At 39.2% G+C, this 11,575-nt stretch overlaps 1 long non-coding RNA gene and 1 other non-coding gene across 2 annotated transcripts; both read right to left on the bottom strand.

Moving 5' to 3' along the window:
- Nucleotides 1–521: 521 nt before the first annotated feature.
- On the bottom strand, nucleotides 522–5,753 carry LOC119788946. The gene is made up of 3 exons (XR_005281523.1): nucleotides 5,711–5,753; nucleotides 2,489–2,562; nucleotides 522–1,273 (listed from the first exon to the last, which is right to left on the bottom strand). It is a non-coding gene; the product is annotated as an uncharacterized LOC119788946 (long non-coding RNA).
- trnay-gua lies at nucleotides 4,371–4,456 on the bottom strand. Its single transcript is given in 2 exon segments — nucleotides 4,371–4,406; nucleotides 4,420–4,456. It is a non-coding gene; the product is annotated as a tRNA-Tyr (tRNA).
- Nucleotides 5,754–11,575: the final 5,822 nt, after the last annotated feature.

Raw genomic sequence — 11,575 nt, 5'->3', positions numbered from 1 at the left:
CAGAAATGCACGATTTCTACTCTACAGTAAAAAAAAAACAAAACAACAACTTTGAAACTTGACCAATCTTCTAAAGCGATAGAGCATGTTTGTGATGTAGAGTTTGGAGTGTTGAACTTAAATCACAAGAAATGTGGTTATTTTACAACTATGATTCCTTTTTTTAAATTTGTTTCTTTGCTTTTAAAACAGTTTTGCATTAAAACGACAAATTTCCCTCCATTTCTTCATGTTGTAAAGATGAACTCAAGATACTTAGTTTGATAGCAGCATGAGTTCTTTACATGGGTTTGTTGATGGATGGATGGATGGATGGATGGATGGATGGATGGATGGAGATTTAAGGGAATATCATAGGCTATAATGTTTCTAAATGTGGATATTTCTCTATACTGAATTTTCATTTCCAAACTGGAAACTGGAACAACCTGGAAAATACTTACATTACATTCCCAGACTGGAACTTTATGTATGAGTAAATCATCGAGTATAAAAAGGGGCTGTCAGAAAAAAAATTGAAAATGCTTCTGATGTGCAACAAAGAGAAATAAAAACATAAAGTGCAATGCAGTTTTTCAGTTTTCCCAGACCCTTTGTCAGATCCACGATTCCCCATTTATTTGGTACTCACAAAGTTAAATGTAAAAAGAAGGAAAACTCCTCTGAGCACCTCAGCTGAAGATTGGTGGCCCCTGTAAGATATTTTGGAGATGTCCTCCACACCTGATACAGCTTTAATGTTTGGATCTGAAACTGGAAACGTAAAAATAGGATACTCTGACTCTCACGGCCAGAAACACTCAGAGTAAAAGTAAAAATTCTTTAAAAATTTGTTAAAAATAATAATGAATGCAAAAATATCAACAAATTGTATTAGATTAGATCAATCCCCACAAACTGAACCTAAATAACTTGATGTAGACAAACATTTTACATGACAAACATCACATTGTAAGGAGAAAGGCGATATTCAACTGTTTAAGTTTTGTCACATTAGACAAACAACATGAAGCCCAAAAAGAACAGCAGATAGGGTGAAGAGAATATGAATTAGAGGTTATAAGACAATATGCAACGGCTATCATCTCAAAATGGGACAAAAAAAAAAACTACTAGTCCAAAAAGTTATGGCCAGAAGCGACCAGAAACCCTGTGGTAACACTGGAGGAGCTGCAGAGCCGGAGTTCAGATGGGACAATCAGCTGGCATGAATACCAGTAGTTATGTACTCCAGGAAACATAGAGTTAAGATGAGGTTGTTTTTTTGAAGAGCCTGCAGAAAGCCAGAAAGCAGAGCAACAGTTTACACTCTGGAACAAGGTGGTGGCAGCATTATGCTGAGGGAATGCTTTTACTCAGCAGACATAGGAAAGAAACATATGGCAGACAACCTAACAGCAGGGAAGTGATCCTAGCCCCTCACTTTATACACATGGCATACAAATGGACTCTGCTGTCTAATTCTAAAGGGGAAGCTGAAGCTGAATCCAGTGACTTGGGTTAAAACTTTCCCCTCCCCTAAACCGTAGTACATGTGAGGGGAACAATAGACTCACATTTAGTGCGTAACCACTTTTCAGAGACAAAACTAAATTTCTGCAAGTACATTCGGACAGAAAGATCATCTCGCTCTTATACAAAGGCCTTCTTAAATCACAGCCAGTGATTGCTTGCCTTCTGACTTCCCCCTATCTGAAATATTCATACAAGAGAACAGATGGCCCCCTTTGCTCTTGCTTCCTTTTCTCATCCTGTATACACTTTTATCCTGTGAGTGAGCCGTTTGAGCGCAGCTACATGCATGTATAACCTCCTCTCGTGTAACTTGGAAGTGCCGGCAGACCCTTTTGCTATATACATCCTCAAATTACAGCTGAGCAAGGAGTTTCACACTGCGCTCTCTAAAGCGGCTTCTTTCAGCTTCAAAGGCAGCACTGTCTGGCTTTTATATTAGCCTTTCATCTTTATAAGAAATCTCCATACTGCTCTTAATTTGTCAATCTTTATTGGAGTTTTGCCAGCCGGCGCTGCAATATTATGAGTCAGGCGGTAATAGCTTTAGAATTATGAATTCACTTTAGTCGCACAAACACAACCCAGAACATCTCCTTAATTGATCTCATCTGAATTCACTTTTAGGCATCAGTTAAATGGTGAGGACCGGAGCTGTCCTCGCTCGTTAATGAACACGTAATCAGACCAGTTCAGGCTTTTTAAAGATCAATGATTAAAGCTGAATAAACTGGCGTTCCCATAGCCTCATAAAAATTATAAAAAAAAGAGACACTTAATGGGTAATCGTGCATTATAAGAGAAGCACTCAAACTGAAGAGAAAGTTAGGGAGGAGGGGACTGACAACCATTAATAAGATTGCTTTTTTTTTGGCATTTCAATAAATTTGCAAATCAGACAAGGTACCGGTAGGGTTTTTTTTATGCTTCAGAGCTAAATGTAAAAATTATGTTGTTTTTTTTAATGTTTTCTCACCTTTGAGGCATTAACTGGGTACACGCTTGGAGCTGTGGCTCCACACCTGCATTCTGGTGTCCCTGGATGGATTCCTAAAAACAATGGGGCCCAAATTAGCGGGAGTGAATGAGAGAGGGAGTAAAAAAAGACGTTTGTTATTTTCAACAATATCTGTCTAAAATGGTTAAACATGACTCACTGACTGACGCTTCTGTGTGAAGAGCACTGCATGCATTTCCATCCTTACTATAAAGGGAACAGAGGTGCAACATGCGGATGTCGTATTGTATTAGTCAGAGGTAAATGGCATATTAGGTATGCACCGATGGGTCACAAACTGGTTTTTAAAAACGTGTCTTTAATCTAAGGTACTGAATCTATCAGAAATTTCAAAAACTATATTTGAAATAAAATGTAGCATAAAAATAACTAAAAATATTAAAGCATTTTTAAGCCAAGCAATAAGGCCTTATTTCAAGCCAATTTGTTTTCTTTTTCCTGCATTTATCTCAAGACGGGAAAAAAGACTGAAATATATCCCTTGCCAAACAGATGCAGCTGCAGCTGTAAGAGCTTCAGCATTGCTTTGAAGATCTGGATATTCAAGTAGTAGTCAGGTTTTTTTTATGCACAATAGCTTAGTTTTAGTCATAAACCAGGTCCAGGTCAAAAATATTCAAATATTGTCAAAGATGTGGACTTCTAACAGACATCTCTGATTTATTCATTTGGTTTTAAATCACAGGGAGATTGCTTTCTTTCAACAATAGTTTTCTTCTTGCTGCTTTTCCATAAAGGTCCTATTTATGAAGTGCATCACTAATAATATTTCTGTTAACAGATTCTCCCACCTGAGCTGCTGATCCTTGCACTTCCTCCAAAGTTAGCATTATCTCTCAGCTGCTTTAATTATTGTTCCCCCTGTCCAACCTTTAGTCTCATCAGTTTAGATGGACAGCAATGTCCTATAGGTTTACTGTACATCGCTGTTTTCTGTTAGGTGTTTCATGTTTGGGAAATTGCTTATAACCTTACTTTGAACTTCTTCCAGACTTGAAGTTGGAGAGGTTCACTAGACTCTAGGAGAATCAGAGAAAAGGAGGCTGGTTTAACTGCAAGCCAAAAAAAACTTTTACTTTTGCTTTTTAGTTGGAATATGTGAAAAAAAAAAAATATATATATGTATCCTATTCCTTAAGCTTCACGGTAATGGAATATGTGACCAAATATGGATCTAAATATTGATGTTTGTGAGTATATTGAGAAGAAATTTATTGGTGAGAATATTTTTGCAAGTTAATGTAGGCACTAAAATAAAAAAGATGTATATAGTAGCTCACAATCCTTAACAGGTAACACATAATTATCAGGAAAAATACAAAAAATATATTTTAATAAACAAAAAATGCTTGATTTGTGAGAGAAGCATTATACTTTCCTCTTTAAAAATGGTAATTATAACCAGAGTCATCATTTAAAAGTATATCTACAAGTTTGCAGCAACAATATTTGATATAAAGCAAAATAAAAGAAAACCAAATATTGTTTCTAAATGACAGACCCTATTTAGTGATTGTCACTCAGTGAAGTAGACCCACTAAGAAATTTTACGGATTAATTGACATTTTAAAGGAGGTAAGAGGAAGCAGAACTATTGTTTTGGTTATTAAAATGAAGCTAATTTTAACAGATATATCAGCCGTTCAATCCGGCTGTCAGCAAGTCAAATACAAATATTTACAATAACAAAAAATATTCATAAATAATGCCAAAATAATGGAGTAATTAAACCTTTAGAGTCAATAAATTATGTTAAATTGTTCTTCTCTACTTGTTGCCTGTATCAAATGAGGTCTTTAACGTCGGTAAAATTGTTTACAGAAATTTCAAAAAATAACTCTCCTTCGAGCCGGATTCGAACCAGCGACCTAAGGATTACTATGTATCCGCTACAGTCCTCCGCTCTACCAACTGAGCTATCGAAGGGAGATGCCACTGACGGGCAAACATAGTGGTAATATCACCATTAGGGTAGAGAACATGTTATACTTTTCTAATGCTGCGTTCACACCGGGGGCAGCAAAAGCAGCAAAATCGCGTCTGCTGCTTAATTTTTGCTGCTTGTACCAGTAGTTCTGACGCGCGGCTGAAGCAGCTTTGCTGCTCTGCCTGCGCGGTCCAAAAGTGGCTCTGACGCGCGTTGGGCGGAGCTTCACTATCCTTTCTCTGCCTTGCAGCTATATTTGCTGTGATCGGTGGGAATAAAGTAGTTTTAATATGTTTTTAAGTGAGAAAATACACCTGAAAACTTCATCAGTGCAGTCAGTTCATCCAGATTACAATCCTGCCTCCCAATGTTATTTCTGTCGGAGCCGCTCAGACCCCCACATACCGGCGGTGCGCCGACAGAAGGAATCCATTCATCAGCAGCCTCTGGCGGGTCGCCTCCTCGCGGTTTACCGCGGCGGCTGGTAGGTGTTTTTCATCTAAATAATCCGATCTGCAGGCACCACAATAATAAAAGCGAACATATTCTGCCGGCAGATGTATATATTTTAAGTTAATTATGCGTTAATAAACTGTTTAAGAGGAGTAATCAGAGCGGTCTGTGTCATCAGCGCTGTGTCTCTCTCCCAGCCAGCTCCCAGATCAGCTTCTCTGATTGGTTGACGCGGCGCGTCGAGCAGCAAAAATTAAATTTTTCCATCTCGAGCAGCAGCGCGTTTGCGGCGCGTCACGCGCGTCAGATGCCAAAACGCGCCCGACGCGCTGCTTCAGCTGCTCAGACGCGCTGCGCTTGCTGCTCGAAACGCGCCGCGGGACCTTTTGCTGCGCCTTGACGCGCGTCAACCATTGACTTTGCATGTAAACTCGCTGCTTCTGTCGCGCCAGCTGCCCCCGGTGTGAACGTAGCATAAGAGTTACATGTTTTTAGCGCGTTTATGTAACCCGGCCTCTCTCTCGCGGACTCCTGTGCGAGCATAAAGTAGTGTATGCTCTTAAATCTTCGGCTATCCTGCGGCTAGCCTGCACGACACTCCAACGCCTCTTAAGTGACACTCCGCTAGCTATGCATTGAAGGCTAGTTAGCCCGTGTGGTACTGGCAAATTTACACAAAAATACACAAAAGAAACGACTTTTGATGATCCCCAAATGACAATATATCGCGTATTTTAATTCATATTTCAAATCTATTTACTAATCACTTGCTGTCTAACAGTGGTCTCGAACCCACGAACCTCAATCTGCGTCGTTGCTCCACCAATATACGATAGTTTATTCCCCTCAAGGAAAGCAGCTCTTCGTAGACACTTTTACTCAATTTTGCCCTCTTTAAAATTTTGAAATCAAACCTTTTCAAATAAAATGCCTATATTTTGCAGTTTTTGTATGTGGTATATAGTTTAATGTACTGTGGCAAGTGAAGTTCAGATAATTTAAATGCCCATTTTAAACGAGAAATAATTGTATTGTTTAGTCTAGTAGGCCCTACAGGTATACAAAACAAAAAATATACATCTAAATCAGTGGCGGCCGGCCCATAGGGGGCGCTGGGGCACCGCCCTCCCTGATAAGAAGAGAGAAACGTAAAATATATTTTTAGAAATTAACTCATAAATGTCAGTTTTACTCTCTAGAGTGTGTACCTATAAGCAAAACAAATTATATAAACTACATTTCCCTATCTACGGTCATTAATTTGTGGATTTCCACAGACAGACTCCTACCGTCTCTGTTCTGGGGGCTGTGATCAGACTGACCCACATTTGCAGAGAATCTGTCAATCATGTACTATTGCTAGGTGAATTTAATGGCCAATCAGCGTCTCGGAACTTTATGGTCTTGGGGCGCTGAAAATACTGCACTTTAACAGGCTTCTGAACCCAAGCGCAGGTGCAGACAATTAGAGGGACGATTGCGAATGTAACGAACGAGATGCAGCTTCCACCAAATTCGGTGAGATCCTTATTTATCTACCCGTTTGCCAGAAGAACATCCCTGTTGTATGATATGAACATTTCATGTCATGGTTATTGTGACTGTGACGAATCCACCTCGTCGCTTAAAACAACCTCTCTAACTTTGCGCGCCACACACACATTCCTGTTATACTGTGTTTGTGAGGACCAATACATTTGCGCTGAGACCAGTAGCTCCATGAACTTAAAACACACAAGCTGTCCTGGTTACCTGCTGGCGTATTGAGGGTGCACACTTAATATTTCAGTGGGGTTAGCCGTGTGTGTGTGTGGGTGTGTGGGGTGTGTGTGTGTGTACGTGTTTATGCTATGGGGACTTGTCATCTTCAGTCTGGCTGCGTCTTTGCTGGGTTCAAACCCAGTTTGGTGTAATTGAATAAGTCAATGAATCTGTGTAAAAGAATTAAGTTGTAAAAATTATTTGTTTGTTTTTGTACATCAATTGTTTGTGGAGGTAATATATGGACAAAACTGATTAATGAGAAGAAATCAGAAATAAGAGAGCCTGAGGTGAGGGGCTTAAACTATTTAATGAGGGCTGTGGGAAGAAAAGCGGCAATTTTTGTTTTCTGTTTCTTTGTTCCATTGCTGGTAACTGGAGGGAGGCTGAGGCCCAGAGGATCTTGTATATGTTTAGTTTCTTTTGCACCCTGTTTTGAGTTTTTGAGCTCAATAAATCACCAACACCGGTAACCCGACTGAGACTGGATTCTTGGAGGCCAAAGAACCCCGTCACAGTGACCCAAATCATCACTGTTACTGTTATTATATAGTAAATTAAATCATAAATTGTATGTATTGTCCAATTGTTTATTTGAATTCTTATTCCGGATTAGTTGGAGACATACACTAGGCTATATCAGCCCCACCAAAAATATTTTTCACCAGCCGCCACTGATCTAAATGTATAACTGAATGCTTTGTTCTAAATATCTACATCTATATAAAGTATTTACAGGTGTACATCCAGCTCCAGATTATTGAGTGGAGTTTTCCCTGTTTTACCACACCAATGGCATGACACAACAATAGGCCCCTAAGCAAGATTATCTGGGTGGACCCCATATGAAGTACAACACTCTGGATTATCCATAATTCCAAGTTGTAGAGTAAAAAATAAAATACTCAAATACATAGTTCTTTTAAGATCTTTATTGCAGTTTGAAACATATTATATGAGTGTATTTTTTATCAACCGTCTAATGAACTATACACAGTTATTAACACAGTAATTAAAAGTTCCACTGTCTGCTTTGCTATTGGTGTCGTGTTTAAACGGCTCACCATCATGTTGAAATATGCCATGTATTGGGGTATAAATAAGGTCCGGTCAGTCATTATAAATTCTGGTGGGTTTTAAGAGGAATTTTTCTCACCCTTACATCCGCAATCGTAAGCAACTGCAGTCTCTGCTTACCGATATTTACCCCATTACCAGATACAAAGCTGGAGCTGTCCATCCTATGTACTCGTCCCCATTTTCACTTACTGGTAGTAAGTCTGACAAAGTGGAAAAATTGCTAATCTTCTTTTGGAGCGTGCCTTAATTTAATGCATGCTATCACATGCATTTAATAGATGTTCCCTCTGAGGAGCGGGTTCATGGTTGTGCATGTGCATTTTTTTTTTTTAAGTGCAGAAGGCGGGTCTTTTCAAAAAATTGTGAAAATCCCCCACTACACCTTAATGGAGTGGCTGGGGCTAAACTTTTTCTGCCATTACCACTGAGTCAGGATTCAGTACAAAAAACTGGAGCTGTAGCACAGGAGCTGGAAGTGAAAGAGGAGTTGATAGGGTCATGGGCCACACAACTGTGACACCAGCAGGTTGCTTGGGGGAGGGGACGAAATTATGTTAGAGCCCTGATGAGGAGGGAGTTGGATCCAATCTTTCCTGTGCATCTGGAAGCTGTATGTTGGCCACAGCGAACCTCTGACACTGGCCCACATCACCACTCTGGTCTCTATTACACCAAAGCCGCAGTTCCAACAATAAGGGACTCTCCTGCAGGCAGTTAGTAAATGTCCCTGCTTCTGTTACCTTATTACCTGTCTAAGAGAATATGGAATAATGGTAGGGGAACCATGGTAAACTGCTAATTTTGCTGATGTCAAATCCACACGAACACACATACAGACACGTCAAATTCTCTGGTTTAAATTCTTGTTGTAAAAAAAGGTTTTCGAAGTGCATCTTGAGGATCTTGCAGCTAAGTTGGTCTCTTGCCTCCCTCTAAGCAGTGCTGTAAGACCTCAGGACAGAGTTTCCTCTCACAAAAATCCTACATCTGGTCCTTGTTCAAGGTCCGCCTCTTCAAAGATCGACCTTTCAGGAGGTAGGCCTGGAAGGGGGCATCACCAGCACTGTTCTCTCCAGGGTTTAAAATAAGAAGGTGAAAAACTGTCGCTCAAATAAAACTAATAAAGCAGAAATATAATCATCCACCTGGGAGAAAGCATTTTAGGCGGAAGTGGAGCTACAAGCACATCTGAAGCAGCAGATCCCTACACCACCCTTCTTCAGTGTCTATGTCTTCTGAGAAAAGCCCTCTATGCCCTAAGCAAAAGTGATGTATCTCTGCTGGTCTGTCCAGACATGTTGAACATGCTAATGGTCCAGTAATTGTAATCAGAGGGTCCCTCTTCTTCTCACTGTGCATTTTATCTACGAGGACCTTGATCCTCCTGGCGGTCTGCTCCACTTCTCTCGATCACTTGCGGCAATGCAGCGCCAACTAATCATATGGACAAGGGCATGTTGGAAACTGAACAAACTTCTCTGGCCAGAAGCTCTGTTTGGCCAATTGAATAGCAACAAAATCTTACAGCTGAAAGATGACCTTGTTTCAGATTTAGGCTTCGACTTTTGATAATAAAAAAATAAATGTTTTTTAAATTTAAATTGGGATATAGAAATCAGTTTAATCTATGATTATTTGATTATTTCAATAACAACTTTAGATCCATTTAATACTTTTTTACGCATGGTTAAACATATTCTGCTTCATGCTTCACAGAGATGAAAAAAAATCAGAGCTTTTGCTTTGGAAAGGACTATAAATTATATGGGGATAACATTTTTTACTAAATATCATGCCAGATGTTCAGGGCTCAATCAGCTCTGTAAGCATAGCCCTGACTATAGCACCTGTGGTTTGGTGCTATAGGCTGAGTGTTTGAGCTGGAGGAAAAAGTAGGAAGGCGTCCTGACAAAATGTATATCCTTATCTCGGTTTGGATAACCACATGCCTTAAGAGGTTTCCTGACATATTTGTGTTATTTTTGTTGTCAAGAAATCCCTTGAAGCATGTAATTATCCAGAGGGGGCACCTCTGATTTAAACCTGTTCTGTAATTGCAATGACCCTGATGACTGAGAATTTACACAGACATGTGTTATACTGGCGGAGTAGGTGTCAAGTAAGATTACATCTGGGCTCCATCTTTAACACTAACACCTGTATTTCACTTAACAAATTTCTTTTTTCGGGGGGTACCAAATCTTACTTTGATTCGACAAACAATTAACAAGATTGGAGAGGTGGGTAGAGTAGCCAAAAATCTACAAGCACTACTTTAATATTTTTTTACTCAAATAAAAGCAGAAAGTAGTGATCCAAGAAATTCCGTAAGAGCAAAAAAGGTCTTGGTAAAACGGCTACACAAGTAGCCTACTGAGTAATTTTTGGAAAATAACATGATTTAATGTTTAAAATTATGTTATCAGACAGACGGACACAAATTCTGGTAATACAACGTATAAAAGAGAGTAAAAATAAGAAACAGTACAACATGAATTCCTACAGAAAAAATACTTATGCATCAATTTTCTTAAAATATATTAAAACAAATCTGTACAGCAGATAATGTAGATATGTTAGGAAAGGATAAAGAAGGTACAATATATGCTGCTCACTATATTTACACCTGATCTTCAAATAACTCAAGTTATTCCTGGTGGGTGGAGTAACCACAAGATTTGCTCAAGTGTAGCAACACACCCACAATATTATTCTTTAAATAAAAGTTAAAAGTATAGTAAAGTAGAACCACTCTAGTTACCCTCTCCTGCCAGCATGTACACTCTGAATATATGCAGTCAGTCCATTGCAGTTGTATGGTTTGGTGGAAGTTAGTTGAGGACCCAAATGCAGAGATGAGTTTTGATGTTTTAATGAAAAAGCTAACAGAAACAGAATCCAAGAACTAAAATACAGGAAACCAAAAATCAGCAGACATCAGTGGAAAACACTCATGGGGAGCCAAGTAACAACAAGAAACCAGCACAGGGAACTGCACAGGAGTATACATGGGGGACAAAGAATGGGCTAATTAGCTGATATGGAGCAGGTGTGGATAGAAGTAACTAGAAGGGAGCTAGAGGAAAGGAGACAGGCACAAGGGGGCATCAGAGAGTAACTAAAAAAATGCAACACAGCTTAAACATAACTAGAAAACAAATAGAAAGACACAAAATTGAAACGAAATGAGTGACCAACAAAACAGAATGACATAAATAACTGAAAACCCAAAAAGAAGTTCAAAAGGGGAAACTTTTAAGAAATAAGTTAAACAGTAATAGAGAATGTTTGTTTTGATGCACTGTGACATCAAAACTAACATGTTTTGGGGGTTTTCTGTCCTGAATCAGGGAGGCTCAGGATGACACACTGTGTTGAAATTTAAACTATGTAGGGTTGGATTTAACCCGTGACTTGAATTGAGACTGAGTTGGGAAATAATGACTTGCTCTTAGCTCTGCTTATTTATATTTACCCATATTGAGCAACATGTTTTGGTAAAGTCAAAATATTGTTTTTTGAGCTTAAAACTTGAATTTTGCTCTCAGTCAGGGAGCAAAGTTACACATTTATAGGGAAAAGGTGACATTTCTCTTAGCTTCAGCATCATTTCATCACCCTAACTCACCCTCTACAGGGCATGTTTAGAAGCTGTTAGACAGCTGTTGAATGCAGCCCTGCTCAGTTTCAAATATGGCCACGGTAAAAATAGCAAGCCAAGCTTAAAAAAGAACTGACACCAACCGAGTTGGACCGTACACTCTCTTCTTTTTATCGCGTGACTCAGCGTCACTTTTACCAAAGCTTTAGTTTGATTGAGTTTA

Source organism: Cyprinodon tularosa, unplaced genomic scaffold (genome assembly GCF_016077235.1).
Source record: "Cyprinodon tularosa strain WSP-4 unplaced genomic scaffold, ASM1607723v1 ctg33, whole genome shotgun sequence".
NCBI lineage: Eukaryota > Metazoa > Chordata > Actinopteri > Cyprinodontiformes > Cyprinodontidae > Cyprinodon > Cyprinodon tularosa.
This window is presented reverse-complemented; position numbering and strand designations above follow the sequence as displayed.